Raw genomic sequence first — 19,910 nt, 5'->3', positions numbered from 1 at the left:
ACATGGTGATTGCATTTGCTTTTTCTGGTTCTCAAAGTTTCGACGCGTACTACATTGGGGTGAGGAATGCTGCGAATTCGATATGGACCTGCGTATAGAAGCTCAAATTTACTGCATCTACTCTTTCCTCTGTTGGATAAATAATGTGTGCGTACTAATATCTTCTGTCCAATGTGAAAGTCACGGCGTGTACAAACCTGTTTTTGCTGTCTCCTCCGGCGCTCTGCGGCACGTTTGATGTTGTTCAGAGCAATGTCAATTATTTCGTGGTGGCGTCGTCGACGAGATGTAGGAAAAGATACTAGTTCTTTAATTTTGTTGGGTGGTTCAACATTTTTCAGTATAACAGTCGGAGATAGCATAGTAGATTCATTTGGTATGGAGTTAATTACATCCTGGAATGAGCGTATGTGTGTATCCCAATCAATATGTTTTTTATGGCAGTATATTCTACATAGTTTACCAATTTCTTTCGTTAGTCGTTCACAAGGGTTCGAAGAAGCGTGATACCTGGATATATAGATCGGAGAAATGTTTCTAGCTCGTAACATACGTGTCCATATCACAGATCGTAATTGTGGTCCATTGTCGGAAATTACTTTCAATACATGCCCTACATGAAATAAAAAATGTTTTACAAATGTATTCGAAATTGATTTAGCAGTAGCTTTGCGTAACGGAGTGAACAAATTTCGAAGTGAGTTCAACAGCGACAAAGATGTAGCAAAAACCTCTATTAGTCCTGGGAATCGGACCCAAAATGTCTACAGCGGCCATGTGTCTCAATTTAACGGGTACAATGGGATGTAACGGAGGAATATGTGAAGTCGTGTCTGACTTAGGTTTCTGGCAGATTTTACATGACGCTAAAACTCGTCGAATACGTTTCTCCATGTTCGCAAAATAACAGTTCTGTCTCAGTGTAAGAAAACATTTTCTGGCTCCATAATGTGCATAACTTAAATGAGTATACCAAATTAATTTGTTAACAGGCTCGTCAGGAATGCATAGTAACCAGTTATTGCTGTCAGGGTGAGAGCTGCGGAACAGAATGTTATTGCGTACAGTGTAATGGTTTCTGATGGTAACATTATTCTTATCTTGCCAATGGCGTTTAATTTCTTTCCATACGTTGTCTTTGTTCTGTTCTTGTGCTATGTCTCGTAATGATGACGAAATAAAATTTTCAAATGCAACTTGTTGAATATACATGACGCTAAAATTTGCTTGGCAGAAGTTGGTTGCGATGTCTTGCTGATTGTTGCTGAGAGAACGGGATAGTGCGTCTGCTACAATATTTTGTGTACCGGGAATGTGAACAATTGTAAAATTAAATTCCTGTAAACAAAGTTCCCATCTGCTTAATCTGTCATGTGAAAATTTTGCTGAAAGTAAAAGCTGGATAGCTCTATGGTCTGTGTAAACGGTAGTGTGTCTTCCATAAAGAAAATGCCGAAATCTCGTAAATGCCCATACAACACATAATGTTTCAAGTTCTGTAACAGAATAATTGCGTTCAGCAGGTGACAGAATGCGACTTGCAAAGACGATGTTTTTAATTACTGTAGTACCATCTTCTTCAGTTTCCTGAAAAATGTGTACGCCTAAAGCGGTGTTGGAACTGTCGGTGGCAATGGAAAAATTTCTAGTAAGATCTGGGTGTGATAAAAGTGGTGCATTCAACAAAGCTTGTTTCAGATTGACAAATTCAGACTGTGCTTGGCTATCCCATGACCAAATAGTGTTTTTACCCGTCAACTGGCATAATCTAGGGGTGTCTAAAGCAGCGTAATGAATAAATTTAAGGACAAAGTTAATTAATCCCAGAAAGCCGCGTAATTGTTTCTTCGTCGTAGGTACAGTAATGTCACGTAAAGCTTGAAGTTTTTCCGGGTCAGGCGCAATTCCTTCTGCTGGAATTACGTGTCCAAGAAATTTTATAGAAGTTGTGCCAAAGTGTGATTTGCTAAGATTAACTGTGAGTCCTTGTGCACGAAAAGTTTGTAACAGTTGTTCAAGAATAAAATTGTGTTCAGACCAGTTAGCTTCTGCGATAAGGATGTCGTCTACATACGTTGTGATTCTGTCATTAAGTTCTGTCGGAAGTATAGTATTCAAACCGCGAATAAATGCTGCTGAAGAAATAGTTAAACCGAACGGTAATTTCCAAAATTAATAACAGTCACCAAAACAGAGAAACGCTGTGTACTTTCTGCATTTCGGATGGAGCTGAATTTGCCAAAATCCCGATTTCAAATCTAATGTGGAATAAATAGCAGTACCATGAAGTTTCTGTAGAAGTTCTTCTAGTGTTTGAGGGCGATCTGTTTCATTAATAATAATGTCATTGATGTGACGCGAATCAAGTACGAGCCGAAGTGAGCCATCCTTTTTCTTAACAATATGGAGCGGGTTTATGTACGGACTAACTGCCGGTTCAATAATACCTTGGTCAAGCTTAGCTTGCAATTCTTTCATAGCTTGTTCTCTGTGAATATATGGAATGGGATAATGTTTGGCTTTAAACGTGTCGTGTTGTTTAACTTGAAATTCATACATAAAACCGGACATAGTACCAGGGATGTTGTCAAAAACTGGAGCTTGCTGTAAAAGAATATTGCGTAGTTGAGTACGTTCGTCGTCTGTATTTGCACTGCTCTGTTTAACTTTATCAGAAATCATTTGCATAACGTCATAGTCAGCTTCGTCTGGTGTATTATGGTTGTGTACGTATGTATCTGTGAACAATTTCAAACGACAGTCTATGTAACGCGATGTAGAAATGACCTCTGTTCGATTAATGGTTTGTTCTTCTACAGATAAAGAGTGCTGAAATTGTAATGCCAGTTGTACATTTTCATCCTCTAACATTAAATAGGAATTTTGAAAGTCAATAATCGCGTCATGTTGTACCAGAAAATTCGTACCTAAAATAACGTTTGTTGTCAATAAGGGAACAATCCAAAAATTTGAGTGAAACGTATGACCTGCAATACACAACGATAAGTGTGTCTGTAACTTTACATCTACTCCTTTAACAGATACTGCTCCTTTAGTTTTGCTTAATGGTAACGTAAGATAGGTATTCTCTTTGTTACATTCGTTGAATGTTTCTTCATTTATAACTGACATAGGTGATCCAGAATCAATTACTGCTGAAAATTTGGATGATCCAATCTTTACTTCAATGACAGGGTGCGAAATGGTTTTTTGAATAACTGGTTTTTCATGCAAAAGTGTGTCTCGAATGTCGTCAAAAGTAATAACATTTTCGTGAACAAGATTCTGTCTATCTGAAGTATTGCTTACGTTGCTGGAGGATGCAACCTGTACTGTATCTAGTCAAATTCTATCTGACGTGTTATTATTTGCGGCTGGACGCTGTGGCATTTCAACTATTTGTACTGTCCTGTTACTTCGTCCTGACGTATTAGGTTCCGGATGATACGTACTGTCTGGTTCATTCATGATTATCTGTTGTTGTGGTTGATTCTGCTGCTGGTAAGACCGACTGTTACGCTGAAAACTGTGCTCATTACTTTTACGTCTGTCATGATACTCATTACTATACGGCGCGTTGCGATAGGAGTTAAAATGATGTGTTTTCTGTACATACTGATTTCCTTGTTGCTGTGAGTTACTATTTGGTGGAGGCGGCGAAACATTAAAGCTTGTTTGACCTTGCAGACTACATTGTTGGTTAGGTATGCTAACGGGGTGGTTTTGTTGTTGTTGTGGGGAAAAACCTCAATTGTTACCAAATTTTTTTTCTGTTGCTGTTAATTTTGTCGATACTGATAATTAAAATTTTGTCTGTTATTAAAGTTCTGATGGTTGTCGTTCCTGGCGCGTCTATTACCTTTGCTATTGAAATAGCGTGACTGATCGTAATTACTGTATGTTGGTTGGCCTTGATTATGATGTGAAAATTTTTTGTTTATGAAGGAATGATCTGATTGCTGAACTTCCAAAAGCTGTAGCAGATCTCTAAACGCCGAAATATTTTCTTTCTGCTGTCCTGTTAAAAGTGATACTCTTAACGATCGTGGTAATTTAGAAATACATAACTGGATAAGTGCAGATTCACTGTATGGCTCACTTAGGTACTGGTTTTGTTGGACCATGTGTTCAAAAAATTGCATGACAGTGGAAAAATTTGAGTTCTCATAATTCAGTAAGCTAATTAATTGATCCTTGATTCCGCGCTGTGTCGTCTTCGACCAATACGCTGACAGAAAAGCATTCTGAAATTTTTCTACGGAGTAGCATTGTCTCGCGATCGGTCTCATACGAGTTGCCGGTTCACCTTCCAAAAAACTGCAAATAAATTCAAGTTTATGTGTTACGGGCCAAGTTGGTGGAAAAGCAAAGCTAAATTGTTGTATCCAATCCAAGGGGTGAATCTGTGTTCTGTCATTTTTAAATACCTTAAATTTTCTCATGGATAGAAAGTGCTTGTAATCAAAATTATCGTCTCTGTATGTATGAACAGGTTCAGGGTTGTATGATAATCTATTTGTTTGTGACTGTTCGGAATCTAACTCATGTACTCTCTGTAAATTACCTAAATTGTACTGGCTGTGTGAGTCTGACAAATGTTCGGAAACTGGCGTATGCTGTGATGTGTTAAAGGCTGAAATATTTTTCATCTCTGTCAATTCGTGCTGTAAAGGTGACAATTTTCTACGTAATGTATTATTGGACGAACCTATCTCACTGATCGTCTAATGTAAATTTTGGAATTCGGGTGTTTGATTAAACGAAATTGGTGACGTATCGTCTGATTTGGTGTCATTACTATTTTCGATAACATCAATACGACTGGCCAATTCATCATATTTTTCAGTCAGTGCTTTTGCTTGATCATCGTTTTTATTAACACAAGCATTAAATTGTTTTTGTATTTTACGTGTGGTTTTGTTCAATTTTTTAACGTCAGCTTTGATGGCATCGGAATCCTGTATTAGTTCCAACTTTCCAAGTCTGTTGGTCATTGTCTGTAAGTCTAATGTGTGTGTGTCTGTTTTTGTTTTAAGATCGGAGATTTCATCATACAATTCGGTTTTCAGATGTTCGATGTCGTCTGATACTGTAGCAATATTGTTGTCTATGTATGTTTTTGCTTTCGTAAACAATTTACGCTTATCTTCCTGTCTCTGTGCAGTAATTGTTTCCATGACTTGTTGCTTTACTTTATTCTGTTCCTGTATAAATTTACGGTAACGCGTTTCACTGTTTTGTAGGTGGTGATTAAAACGTTCGTCAATTTGGCTGTTCGGTTGGTCAAATTTCGTGTCTACTTTCGCATCCAGTGTGCGTGAAAGTTCTGCTGACATTAAACTCGTCGCGTAACTGTGTTGCGTTTTCAGAACATTGTTTAGCGACTGCACTAATTTCATCTCTAAGTAATTTAGTTGTGGCTGCATGTGTATTACTTAATTCTTGTGCTACAGATCTAATTTCTTCACTACTGTTCCTAGCACAATCCTTAATTTCCTCACGTAATTGTTCTTTAGTATCATGACATTGCACGGCAGCGGCTGTTATCTGTTCACTAAGTTGTTTGTTCTGTTCATTAATTTGTTTGTAATAGTTGTCTTGTTTTTTATTCAACTGTTCGAGATTTTCATTATTTTCATTAAGTTGTTGTTCGAAATTTTCATTAAGTTGTAGCAATAATGCCATAACTCGATCCATGCCAAAATTAGCTGCTGCATTCTCTGTGCTGTGTGATGGTGTATCTGCATGTGTCACGTTTTGTGTAACCATTTGGTCATTGTCTGATTCACAAAAAGGTTTACCAATCGGATGTGCACTGTTGGTCATTACATCGGAATCAAATACACTTGACGTGTTTTGTGTATATTGTTCACCTTCGTTAGAAACAATTATCTGTTCGCTACGTATATTTTGCAAATCATGCATGTCTAACTGGAAAGCGTTCATTGTAACGGAACATGCCGCGTCATCAATTGTCGTTAAATTAACAGAGGACACAATTGAATTTGTTTGCTCATCATTAGGATAAAAATCAATATTAGTGATCGATATGCACTGATTATCTGTAATTAGTGGGTATCACTGTTACAATGAGTGTCGCAAGTATTATCGGTCAAATTATTCGAGTCGACTATTTCACTCATTGCACATCGCGATGTAGTGTTAACAGTTTTTCGCGGCATTTTTCACAAATAAAAATTAAGCACAAAATGAAACAAAGACGAAGCAAAAATGGAACAAACACAATTACAACAAAGAGCAATAAATTGCCGATGATGTGTGAAAGAAAGAGTGACAAATTATTAAATGCGTTGCGCCAGATGCAAACTACATTTAAGAAAATAAGTGCAGATATATAATTAACTACTTCTCAGAAATTCACAAAGAAAATACGATCCAGGCCGGTTGTCGCCAAGTGTAACCTCCCCACAAAATAAAAATATTATAATATATATGAATAATATTCATATTTAGTGTAACTCAAAACAGAAAAATTACTAAACCTCTCAACAGTAAAATATATAGTTATGTCGTTGATATTCAACAAAAAAATAAATTCAGTAACCTGGTGATAATACAATGTAACTAACCTCTTAATTAAATTGTCGCTCACTTATAACTTTTCAATAATTGACTGTGAATTTAACCTGGTAAATTTTGGACGTCAGCAGTGCTGCGTCATGGCCCTGAAAGATCATTCTGAATAAAAAAAAGAAAAATTCTTACCTCAATGAAGTCGCCGTAAAACGTATATATATCTGATCTTACAATAAATTTTTCTGGCACAGCCCTGTGCAATGCTGGCCGATAGATTTGTGATTTATGAAAGGAAACAACTGATTTTTCTTTTGCAATAATCGGGATGATCATGGATTGGAGAAATTAGTAAATTATTTAAATTGAAATGAATGGTTGTTAAAAGTTATTTTTTAATGAGAAAGATTATTATTAGGACATTTTTAAAACATTTACATGGGACTTGAGATAACAATACTACATATGCGCGAGGCTGCTTTTTTACCTTATACAATAATGCTCAGGCTCCGGCATCGCTGCACCACGACTGGCCCAGCCAACACGATACACCAGACTGCTCGCTAGCAACAACTTACTGCTACAGCTACACGGTTCCTACTGCAGTCAACACTGCTCTCTGGTCTGAGATTCTCTTATACCTTACATATCGCAGGCAGCGCGTGAGCAATACATCGAAATTACATCTGCTCGGACCTCTTACAAACTGTATCAATGTGATATAAAGAACCATAGCTCCGAAATGAATGAGTCAAAGCTACGATGGTAAACATTTCGTTCGATAATACGTTCATATGAATACGAGAATCTACGAGTTGATGTTTGTACGACGTCAGAAACAGATTTACTGTGTACAATAACGAGCGAGAAAAACTATTACTACTGCTCCCTGAGAGATTTAAGCCAATGGCGTTGCGGGCACATGACGGGGTAAGGAATATAATATGGAAGGGGAGCAGAGACGAATTGGGAATCATTCTATCAGCGATATGGGTCGCAAATGGGGAGATCAACTAACACAGCGACTTCGAAAAAGTTTAAATCATTGTGTTCTCTCATCTGGCCTCTTCATCTCCGAATAACTATTGCAACCCACTTCTTTCTGAATCTGCTTACTGTATTCGTCTCTTGGTCTTCCTCTACGATTTTCACCTCTCCATACCTCCTTCTAATACTAAACTGGCCGGCCGGAGTGGCCGTGCGGTTCTAGGCGCTGCAGTCTGGAACCGAGCGACCGCTACGGTCGCAGGTTCGAATCCTGCCTCGGGCATGGATGTGTGTGATGTCCTTAGGTTAGTTAGGTTTAATTAGTTCTAAGTTCTAGGCGACTGATGACCTCAGAAGTTGTCGCATAGTGCTCAGAGACACTTGAACCACTTGAATACTAAACTGGTGATCCATTGATGTCTCAGAATGTGTCCAATAAAACGATCCCTTTTTATGTTCAAGTTGTGCCACAGACTCCTTGTCTCACCAATTCTGTTCAGTACCTACCCAGCAGTAACGAGATCTATCCATCTAATCTTCAACATTCTTCGGTAGCTCCATATTTCGAAAGCTTCTATTATCTTTTTGCCTGAACTATTTATCGCCCATGTTTCATTTCCATACATGGCTATACTCCAAATAAATACTTTCACAAAAGACACCCTATCCATAAGTCTATATCTCAAGGTAACAAATTTCTCTTCTTCAGAAATGCTTTTCTTGACATTGCCACTCTACATCTTATATCCTCTCTACTTCGACCGTCATTAATTATTTTTCTGCCTAAATAGCAAAACTCATCTCCTACTTTAAATGTCTCTTTTCTTAATTCCATTCCCCTAGCATCTTCTGAATTAATTTGACTACATTTCATTGCCTTCTTTAGCTGTTGTAATATCCATCTCGTATCCTCCTTTCTAGGCACTGTCCATTCCGTTCAACCGCTCGTCCAAATGCTTTGCTGCCTCTGACAAAATTACAATGTCATCGGCAAACGTCAAATATTTTATTTCTTTTTCCTGCACTTTAACTGCTACTCCAAAATTTTTTGTGGTTTCCTGTACTACTTGTTCAACGTACAGAGTGAAGTATCACATGTGACAGGCTACAACCCTGTCTCCCTTTCTTCTCAGCCACTGCTTCCTTTCACGCGCCGGCCAAAGTGGACGAGCGGTTCTAGGCGCTTCAGTCCGGAACACCGCTGCTGCTATGGTCGCAGGTACGAATCCTGCCTCGGGCATGGATGTGTGTAATGTCCTTAGTTACGATTAAGTAGTTATAAGTCTAGGAGACTGATGACCTAAGATGTTAAGCCCATAGTGCTTGGAGCCATTTTTTTTCCTTTCATGCCCCTCGACTTTTATTATTGCTGTCTGGTTTCTGTATAAGTTGTAAATACCTTTTAGCTCCTTGTATTTTGTCCCTGCTATCTTCAGAATTTCAAAGAAAGTATTCCAGTTAATATTGTCGATAGCTTTCTTTAAGTTTTCAAATGCGATAAACGTAGATTTTCCTTTCCTTAATTTATCTTCTAAAATCTACATGTACATCTACATCCATACTCCGCAAGCCACCTGACGGTGTGTGGCGGAGGGTACCTTGAGTACCTCTATCGGTTCTCCCTTCTATTCCAGTCTCGTATTGTTCGTAGAAAGAAGGATTGTCGGTATGCTTCTGTGTGGGCTCTAATCTCTCTGATTTTATCCTCATGGTCTCTTCGCGAGATATACGTAGGAGGGAGCAATATACTGTTTGAATCTTCGGTGAAGGTATGTTCTCGAAACTTTAACAAAAGCCCGTACCGAGCAACTGAGCGTCTCTCCTGCAGAGTCTTCCACTGGAGTTTGTCTATCATCTCCGTAACGCTTTCGCGATTACTAAATGATCCTGTAACGAAGCGCGCTGCTCTCCGTTGGATCTTCACTATCTCTTCTATCAACCCTATCTGGTACGGATCCCACACTGCTGAGCAGTATTCAAGCAGTGGGCGAACAAGCGTACTGTAACCTACTTCCTTTGTTTTCGGATTGCATTTCCATAGGATTCTTCCAATGAATCTCAGTCCATACGCTCTTACTTTGTTCATTAAACGACTGTGGGGAATTGTATCGAACGCCTTGCGGAAGTCAAGAAAAGCGGCATCTACCTGTGAACCCGTGTCTGTGGCCCTCTGAGTCTCGTGGACGAATAGCTGCGAGCTGGGTTTCACATGACCGTCTTTTTCGAAACCCGTGCTGATTCCGACAGAGTATATTTCTAGTCTCCAGAAAAGTCATTATACTCGAACATAGTACGTGTTCCAAAATTCTACAACTGATCGACCTTAGAGATATAGGTCTATAGTTCTGTATATCTGTTCGACGTCCCTTCTTGAAAACGGGGATGACCTGTGCCCTTTTCCAATCCTTTGGAACGCTACGCTCTTCTAGAGGCCTACGGTACACCGCTGCAAGAAGGGGGGCAAGTTCCTTCGCGTACTCTGTGTAAAATCGAACTGGTATCCCATCAGGTCCAGCGGCCTTTCCTCTTTTGAGCGATTTTAATTGTTTCTCTATCCCTCTGGTGTCTATTTCGATATCTACCATTTTGTCATCTGTAGGACAATCTAGAGAAGGAACTACAGTGCAGTCTTCCTCTGTGAAACAGCTTTGGAAAAAGACATGTAGTATTTCGGCCTTTAGTCTGTCATCCTCTCTTTCAGTACCATTTTGGTCACAGAGTGTCTGGACATTTTGTTTTGATCCACCTACCGCTTTGACATAACACCAAAATTTCTTAGGATATTCTGCCAAGTCAGTACATAGAACTTTACTTTCGAATTCATTGAATGCCTCTCGCATAGCCCTCCTCACACTACATTTCGCTTCGCGAAATTTTTGTTTGTCTGCAAGGCTTTGGCTATGTTTATGTTTGCTGTGAAGTTCCCTTTGCTTCCGCAGCAGTTTTCTAACCCGCTTGCTGTACCACGGTGGCTCTTTTCCATCTCTTACGATCTTGCTTGGCACATACTCATCTAACGCATATTGTACGATGGTTTTGAACTTTGTCCACTGATACTCAACACTATCTGTACTTGAGACAAAACTTATGTGTTGAGCCGTCATGTACTCTCTAATCTGCTTTTTGTCACTTTTGCTAAACAGAAAAATCTTCCTACCTTTTTTAATATTTCTATCTACGGCTGAAATCATAGATGCAGTAACCGCTTTATGATCGCTGATTCCCTGTTCTGCGTTAACTGTTTCAAATAGTTCGGGTCTGTTTGTCACCAGAAGGTCTAATAAGTTATCGCCACGAGTCGGTTCTTTGCTTAACTGCTCAAGGTAGTTTTCAGATAAAGCACTTAAAAAAGTTTCACCGGATTCTTTGCCCCTGCCATCCGTTATGAACGTTTGAGTCTCCCAGTCTATATCCGGCAAATTAAAATCTCCACCCAGAACATGGTGGGGAAATCTACTCGAAATATTTTCCAAATTATCCTTCAGGTGCTCAGCCACAGCAGCTGCTGAGGCAGGAGGCCTATAGAGACATCCAATTACCATGTCTGAGCCCGCTTCATTTCACATTTCACATTTCGGATCTCCGTCAATTTCCTTCGATATTATTGCACTTCTTATCGCTATAACCACGCCTCCCCTTCACTGTCCAGCCGGTCTCTGCGGTATACATTACTGTTTACGTCTGGTTTCAGCCAACTTCCTGTTCCTAGTACTATATGGGCATTGCGACCGTTTAATAATGAGAGCAGTTCTGGGACCTTTCTATAGACGCTCCTGCAGTTTACTATTAGCACATTAATATTGTTATTCCCTGTTGCATTTTGCCTACTCCTACCTTGCCGCGTCTCAGAAGGCGTCTTGTCGGGCCTAGGGAGGGAATTCTCTAACCTAAAAAACCCACATGTGCACTCCACACGTACTCCGCTACCCTTATAGCCCCTTCCGGTGTGTAGTGCACGCCTGACCTATTCAGGGGGACCCTACATTTCTCCACCCGATAGCGGAGTCGAGAAATTTGCATGCCAGGTCTCCGCAGAATCGTCTGAGCCTCTGGTTTAAGCCTTCTACTCGGCTCCAAACCAGAGGACCGCGATCGGTTCTGGGAACGATACTACAAATAGTTAGCTCTGATTCCACCCCGCGAGCGAGGCTTTCCTCCTTCACCAATTCCGCCAACCACCGGTACGAACTGAGGATGGCCTCTGAACCCAGACGGCAGGAGTCATTGGTGCCGACATGAGCAACAATTTGCAGTCGGGTGCACCCAGTGCTCTCTATCGCCGCCGGCAGGGCCTCCTCCACATCTCGGATGAGACCCCCCGGGAAGCAGACAGAGTGTACACTGGCCTTCTTCCCCGACCTTTCCGCTATTTCCCTAAGGGACTCCATCACCCGCCTAAAGTTGGAGCTCCCAATCACTAATAAACCCCTCCCCCCGTGTGCCTGCTAGGACCCTGCTGAAGAAGCGGTCACATGTCCACTCACAGGCAGAGCGGGCGATGCCACACGGCCAGCCTCCACATTGACCCTCCGCCTCGTGCGCCGCGAACGCCGCTGAACCTGCCACTCCCCTTGGGGAGAGGGTGGCCCAACCGCGCCCGGTACCCGCAAAGATGTCTCGACAGCAGTATTGCCTCGCGTGTTCCTAAATTACTCCCATGGTAATCATTCCTGGGGCTTTGTTTTGACTTAAATCCTTCAATTCTCCTGGCAGACTCAATCTCCCATCTCACCTTCATCTGCGTCCACTTTGGTCTCTATAATATTGCCTTCAGGTTTATCTCCTTTGTATAGAACCTCCACCTTTCAGCTTTCCCTTCTATGCTTAGAACTGGTTTCCCGTCTCAGCTCTTAATATTGATGCAGCTGCTTTTTTTCCTCAAAGGTCTCTAATTTTCCTATGCGTTTAGCTATCTTCCCCATGATGTTTTTAAATCCTTGTATTTGTCCTCTATCCATTCCTGCTTAGCAGTTTTGCGTTTTTTTCAATCTCATTTCTTACACGTTTTGTATTCCCTTTCGTCTGCTTCATTTGCTGCATATTTCTATTTTCACCTTTGCGTGAAGGGATGCTGGTCCCCTAACGGGCGCCTTCCCAGGTGGCGGATAGGGGAATGCTCACAGATATGGTGGGTACCGGGGAAATAAAATACCCGGGGTGGACCAAAGAGGTGAAGAGGAAGTCAACGGCTCGGATGCCGGAAGAGAATGTTTTTATAGCATTCCAACGGTAGAAGAGGTGAACGGAATCTCTACGGGGCAGGCAGAGCTCAGAGCCTGGGAAAGGCAAGCTGCCAAGGAAATGGTAATCCAAAATATTACTCAGCGAGCTTGGAAGCTGTGAGATGGCGGTCCCATCACCAGGCTTAACCTGCGCAGCGCTCGTAACGCGACAAGGGGATTCTATACCTACTGGCTCACATCAACGATTTGCCTCGGATTAAGGATTCAAAGGAACCGCACAGAGGCTAAGGAACAGGAATTCGCGAGATGAAAACAAGAAACGCTGCTTCACATTTGGGACATGGAACATTCGTAGTCTTAATAAACAAAATGCGGCATCAACTTTGATATCTGAATTAAAAACATACAAGACAGACATTGTAGCTCTACAGGAAGTTAGGTGGCTTGGAAAAGGGATACACATGCAGGATAATTGTGACATTTTTGTTGGGAGGAGATGAAAAACATCACGAATTTGGTACTGGTTTTGCTGTTACGAACAGGATTGTTAATCGGGTTAAGGAATTCCATCCCATTAACAAAAGTATGACTTACATGATAATCAAACAGCAGTGGTACGACATAACTTTCGTAAATGTTCATGCACGGACTGAAGATTCAACTGAGAATGTACTCCCGGAAATGTTTTACAGTTTAAAACCTGGTTCCTAAAGCTCAGTTGTACCATTATGTAATCAATCTCAAACCTTCCGGTGTCTCCAGGTCTCTTCTACGTATACAACCATCTTTTATAACTCTTATACGAAGTTAAGCTCTGTGCAAAACCGTACCAGGAGGCTTCCTCTTTCATTACTTTCCTCCAGCCGATATTCACCTACTGTTTTCCCTCCTTCTAATCATCCATCAATATTAAATTTTCGTCTGCCTTAAATATCTAAATAATTTCTTTATCTCGTCATACATTTCTTCAATCTCTTTAATGTCTGCGGAGGTAGTTGGCCAATAAACGTGTACCGCTGTGGTAGACGTAGGCTTCGTGTCTACTTTGGTTGCAATAATGCACTTACTATACTATTCGTAGTAGCTTTACCAAGTTCCTATGTTCTTACTCATTATTGAACCTAATCCTGCATTACTCTTTGATTCTGTATTTTTTATTCACCTGACCAGAAGTCTTGTTCCTCCTGCCAACGAACTTCACTGATTCCCACTATATCTAACTTCAACCGAGCTATTTCCATTTTTAAATTTGATAACCTAACTGCCGGATTAAGGGATCTAACAATCCACGCTCCGATTCGTTGAATGCCAGTTTTGTTTCTCCTGATGATGACGTTCTCCTGAGTAGTCCCCGCTCGGGCATCCCAGTGGAAGACCGTTTTACCTCCGAAATATATTACCCAAGAGGACGCCATCATCGTTTAACCTTACAGTAGAGTTTTAGGCGCTCGGGGGAAATCACGGATGTAGATTCCCCTTACTTTCAGCCATTCGCAGACAGCACAGCAAGGCTGTTTAGGTTGATGATATAAGGCCAGATCGGTCAGACATCCAGACTGTTGCCCCTGCAACTACTGAAAAGGCTGCTGCCCCTCTTCAGGAACCACACGTTTGTCTGCCTCTCAATAGATACCCCTCATTTACGGTTGCACCCACGGTTCGGCTGTCTGTATTTCTGAGGCACGCAAGCCATCCCTCCGACGACAAGGTCAATGGTTCATCTAAATATGCAAGGAGAAAAAAAAAAAAGAAATGAGTACGTTAAATAAATAATAAATGGCAGGCATATTATCAATGGCAGAACATCAATGAACATGAAAACCACTCGTAATATCCAATTAAAGCCACTAAAGTGTGATAGTGAACATCTTATAGGCAAACACAGTTCGATGGTCCGCTCCGATAGCTGAGTGGTCAGCCCAGCGGACTGTTATGCCAAGGGGCCCGGGTTCGATTCCCGGCTGAGTTGGAGATTTTCTCCGCTCAGGGACTGGGTGTTGTGTTGTCCTAATCATCATCATCTCATCCCCATCGACACGCAGGTCGCAGAAGTGACGTCAACTCATTTATTTTTACTGTTCGATGGGGTCGAGGCCCCCCTCTGATATTACAATACTAAGATAAGAGAACGGAAAAATTGGTAGGAATTCAACTTATAGTCGATTGCATGAGGTTGCCATGCGAAAGATTTGAATACGCATCAGATGCCAGGTAACACTTGGTACAGCGTGGTAAACTCTTTAGTTGTGCGACATGAACAAGTACGCTTGACAGAATCAGCCATAGTAACTCCCCGGTCACCTTGGCAGATAGTATCAAGTTCAACAATTGGTAGGGACACGGATGGCACCTTGTAACACGTGATCACGTAATGGCTATGTACTTGAATCTTCAGTAATTGTATTAGGACCATGGAAATGAGTAGTAACTTGTACAATCATTTCCAGAAAACCACCAAATAAACTGAATGTGTGAGGGACTAATTTCAGTGCAGTTTTTCGGATTAAAATATATGAACACAATTCATTAACCAGCCTCAAGCGCCCTAGATTCATAAAAATAGAAACCTTTCGTAATACTATGCGCATGAATACCAGGTCACTTTCGGAATTCATAGCAAGTTTAACACACGAAGTTAGTGAATAGCAGCTGTGGAATACGATCGCGAACCTAAACTTTTAATAGAAGACCTTACACACGAGCAACAACTTCGAATAACCGCGATAAATGGAACTTTCTCACCGACACTGCAGTCCCGTTACCGCCACATCTAACTCCAGCTAAGACGTCTAGCCATACGAAGCGCCCTGGAAGAAGTGTGTATTGCAAAGCTATTCGCAGGTATTATCAATCAGCTTTAGGTAAGCTGATTGGCCAGTTGCGCGGAAAGTCGAGACCGAAAGCTTCCGTCCAGAATCTGAGAGAAACAACTTAAATACCTACAATGATTTTATCGAGACGGGTTGCAGAAACACGTAAGTAAAGTGTCAGCAAAGACAAAATCGCGAGTTAATGAAGGTGTATCATCTAAATATTGAAAGTGGCCTTTCAAGAAGCAACCTTCAATGTATATGTCTACTTTAATAATGCTACCATTTCTTGGCCTTCCTGAACCTGTAGAGAAAATTGGAATACAGATCAACATAAACATCATTGCCGCCCTTTTTATTGCTAATGAAAACCATACATGCATACTGTAACACCATACAGCGAGACCTGCAGAGGTGGTGGTCCAGATTGCTGTACACACCGGTACTTCTAATACCTAGTAGCACGTCCTTTTGCACTGATTCGTGGGATACTATCCACAAGTTCATCAAGGCGCTGTTGGTCCAGATTGTCCCTCTCCTCAACGGTGATTCGGCGTATATCCCTCAGTGGTTGGTGCGTCACGTCGTCCATAAACAGCCCTTTTCAATCTATCCGGGGTATGTTCGATAAGGTTCATGTCTGGAGAGCATACTGGCCACTCTAGTCAAGTGATGTCGTTATCCTGAAGGAAGTCATCCACAAGATGTGCACGATGGGGGAACGAATTGCCGTCCATGAAGACGAATGCCTCGCCAATATGCTGCCGATATTGTTGCACTATCGGTCGGAGAATGGCGTTCACGTATCGAACAGCAGTTATGGCGGTGTACGTCGGGCGCACGTAAGGCCTCCCCTAAACAGCAGAGAACATCCAACTTGCTGCACTCGCTGGACACTGTGTCTAAGGCGTTCAGCCTGACCTGGTTGCCTCGAAACACGTCCTGGACGATTGTCTGGTTGAAGGCATATGCGACACTCATCGGTGAAGAGAACTTGATGCCAATCCTGAGCGGTCCATTCGGCATGTTGTTGGGCCCACCTGTACCGGGCTGCATGGTGTCGTGGTTGCAAAGATTGACCTCGCCATGGACGTCGGGCGTGAATTTGTGCATCATGCAGCCTGTAGCTCACAGTTAGTCGTAACACAACGTCCTGTGGCTGCACGACAAGCGTTATTCAACATGGTGGCGTTGCTATCAGTGTTCCTCCAAGCCATAATCCGTAGGTAGCGTTCATCCGCTGCAGTAGTAGCCCTTGTCTCTGTGTATCTCCTCCATGTCCAAACAACATCGCTTTGGTCCACTCAGAGACGCCTGGACACTTCCCTCGTTGAGAGCCCTTCCTCGCGCAACGTAACAATGCGGACGTGAACGAACCGCGGTATTGACCGTCTAGGCATGGTTGAACTACAGACAACACGGGCTGTGTACCTCCTTCCTGGTGGAATGACTGGAACTGATCGGCTGTCGGACCCCCTCCGTCTCAAAATGGTTCAAATGGCTCTAAGCACTGTGGGACTTAACATTTGAGGTCATCAGTCCCCTAGACTTAGAACTGCTTAAATCTAACTAACCTAAGGACATCACACACACCCACGTCCGAGGTAGGATTCGAAACTGCGACAGTAGCAGCAGCGTCTAGAAGCATCTAGAACCGCTCGGCCACAGCGGCCGGCCCCCTACATTTAATATTCGCTACTCATGCATGGTTGTTTACATCTTTGGGCTGGTTTCGTGACATCTCTGAACAGTCAAAGGGACTGTGTCTATGATACAATATCCACAGTGCACGTTTATCTGCAGAAGTTCTGGGAACCGGGGTGATGCTAAACTTTTTTTGATGTATGTAGTTTGCATGTAGCGAATGAGAGAATACGAAAATCTTGACGTTTGAAGGCATCGCGGTCTGCATAAAAGCCGGTGATAAGGGCAACTCAGTATAAGAAGTTTTAGGTTGGATGCAACAACGCCTATTAGGTGTTTGACGAAGCCGTTATTGTACTGAAACAAATTGATTAAGCCAAGGGGTCAAACTGATGGCCATGAACAATTTGTAATGTGTGAGACCGATTCCGTCATCACTAATAAGGTCTTAACAGCAAACCGATCCTTAACGTCATAAATACTCCATCTTCGTAGCCTATGGGTAGTCTATCAGTACGATCGATGGCGTTTATGTCATTTTCATTCGATTCTCTAATTATTATACTATAAAATCTCGTGTGAAATTGTTGTAGCATTGGTCAGACACTAGCTGCCTAATACGATGAATACCAACCCATACCCAGAGACGACTTGAACAAAGATCCAGTACTGACGCCTCATGTACATGAGTCTGCCAACACTGTTTCATTTCAGGGCACCATCGGCTCTGAAACTTAGCATCGTTCATGTTATAGGTCAGGATCAGCATTCATTATGACATCCAGCATAATGGTAAATCTGATGGGATAACACAGACAGCGACCTGAGAGGGACCAAGAACCCTCAGGACAGCTTGTGAGCAAAACACACAAACGTGACGGTTATAGCATCGTCTGTAGCTGAACAGCTGTCGGGAATTGTTTCCAAACCAATGGGCAAGCGGCCTCTTGCAATCTGAATCACCGACCTGTGCTTGGAGCTGATGCAGCGGTTCCTGGCAGCCCTGAGTCTGGCTCTGGACTCAATACTCGAGCTTCCGAGCCACCCAGCCGCCATGGAAGACATGGCGAAGAATTTTATTCTGAAGAATAAAAGAAGTAATACTTAATCTTGCTTTATTGGGTCTCACGAATCCACATGGGCTCCTCGGCCCCAATCCTGAAGAAATAGTAGAGGTTTTCAGCCCAGAAGTAAGCGACCACAACAGTAGGAGACGAGGTACTGGCGGAATTAAAGCTTTGAGGACCGGGTAGTGAGTCGTGCTTGGGTAGCTCAGATGGTAGAGCACTTGCCCGCGTAAGGCAAAGGTCCCGAATTCGAGCCTCGGTCTGGCACACAGTTTTAATCTGCCACGAAGTTTCGACCACTATCGTACTTTCCTGATGAAATTGTCCAAGATAGCCGGCCGCTGGTGGCCGAGCGGTTCTGGCGCTACAGTCTGGAACCGCGCGACCGCTACGGTCGCAGGTTCGAATCCTGTCTCGGGCATGGATGTGTGTGTTGTCCTTAGGTTAGTTAGGTTTCAGTAGTTCTAAGTTCTAGGGGACTTTAGACCTCAGCAATTGAGTCCCATAGTGCTCAGAGCCATTTTTTTGTCCAAGATATTACTTCCTTCCACGTAAGTCTCGCGAAATAACCACAACGAGAAAATTCTAGAAATTAGAACTAATAAAGATGTTTAGGGACAATAATTCTTCGAATGCAACATTCGCGTATGGAATAGGACAGTGGGGGGGATCAATTAGTGGTACTAGATGTACGCTTCATCGCACGCTGCCTTGTGGTCTGTATACAGGTGCCGTTGTAGATTGCGAACATTGCCACTAAGCCACGTTCTTCAGCTTGGTGGCATCAATCAGGCTCTGTTCTGTTGCTCTGTGCTAGCAGGCTGCTGCAGCATCACCCCGCCGGCACAGCAGCGCAGAAAGCGAACAGCGGCCTGACTTCACGGGAAGACGGCACCAACTCTGCGTGTGAAGGGGCTGGAGGGGGGAGGGGGGGGAGGGGTATTTCGCTGGGCTGCCGTGATTGGTCGGCCGGCTGGCGGTGACAGGAGCACCACAATGCGCCCTCCGGCCGCCTACATCTGCCACGACACCCAGCGCCGGCGAGTCCCCGAGGCGTCGAGTGCGACAGAGAGGGCCGCAAGTTGCGTGGGAGGAAGACAGGGGGAGGGAGGGGTGGGGGCGCTTTCGCCGCACTCTGCCCTCTGGAGGAGGGCGAGAGGGCGGCAGGGGCGGTTGTAAATTGGAAAGTTCGCTCCGGTCGTCTCCTTGCGGCGCCGACGACGCCGTACCCACGAATAGATTTCTTCTCTCTAGACCCGACGCCGAGTTCTGTTGACTCGGAATTAGTTTCGATTGTGCAAGCCTATCTCGCAGATCGGATGTCGGGAAAGATTCGCACGAAAAGTGGTTTGGAGGGGGGGAGGGGGTGGAAGGCTGGAGGGAAGGGGGCATAAAAGCGAGGAGAGTGCCGCGTGGAATATTTCGGAGCTGCGGTATCGTTCGCTGTCGTAAAGAACCTAAGATGTGTTGTGATTTACTTCTTACTTTGCGTGGGGACATAGGGTAATTTTCTGCCTTACTGTCGAACACTCCTGAAGCTGAAGTAGCTAGCTCTAAACAATTACGAGCCGAAGGTGACCAGTAATTTACTTGACGAAATTCAAAAAGATCGAGCGCAATACAAACAGGCAACATAAAAAGAGCTGTGGCTCCAGTTTTGCTGCAGTTCTTCGTCAAACATTGCA

The sequence above is a fragment of the Schistocerca piceifrons genome, chromosome 8, assembly GCF_021461385.2.
Source record: "Schistocerca piceifrons isolate TAMUIC-IGC-003096 chromosome 8, iqSchPice1.1, whole genome shotgun sequence".
Classification (NCBI taxonomy): domain Eukaryota; kingdom Metazoa; phylum Arthropoda; class Insecta; order Orthoptera; family Acrididae; genus Schistocerca; species Schistocerca piceifrons.
This window is presented reverse-complemented; position numbering follows the sequence as displayed.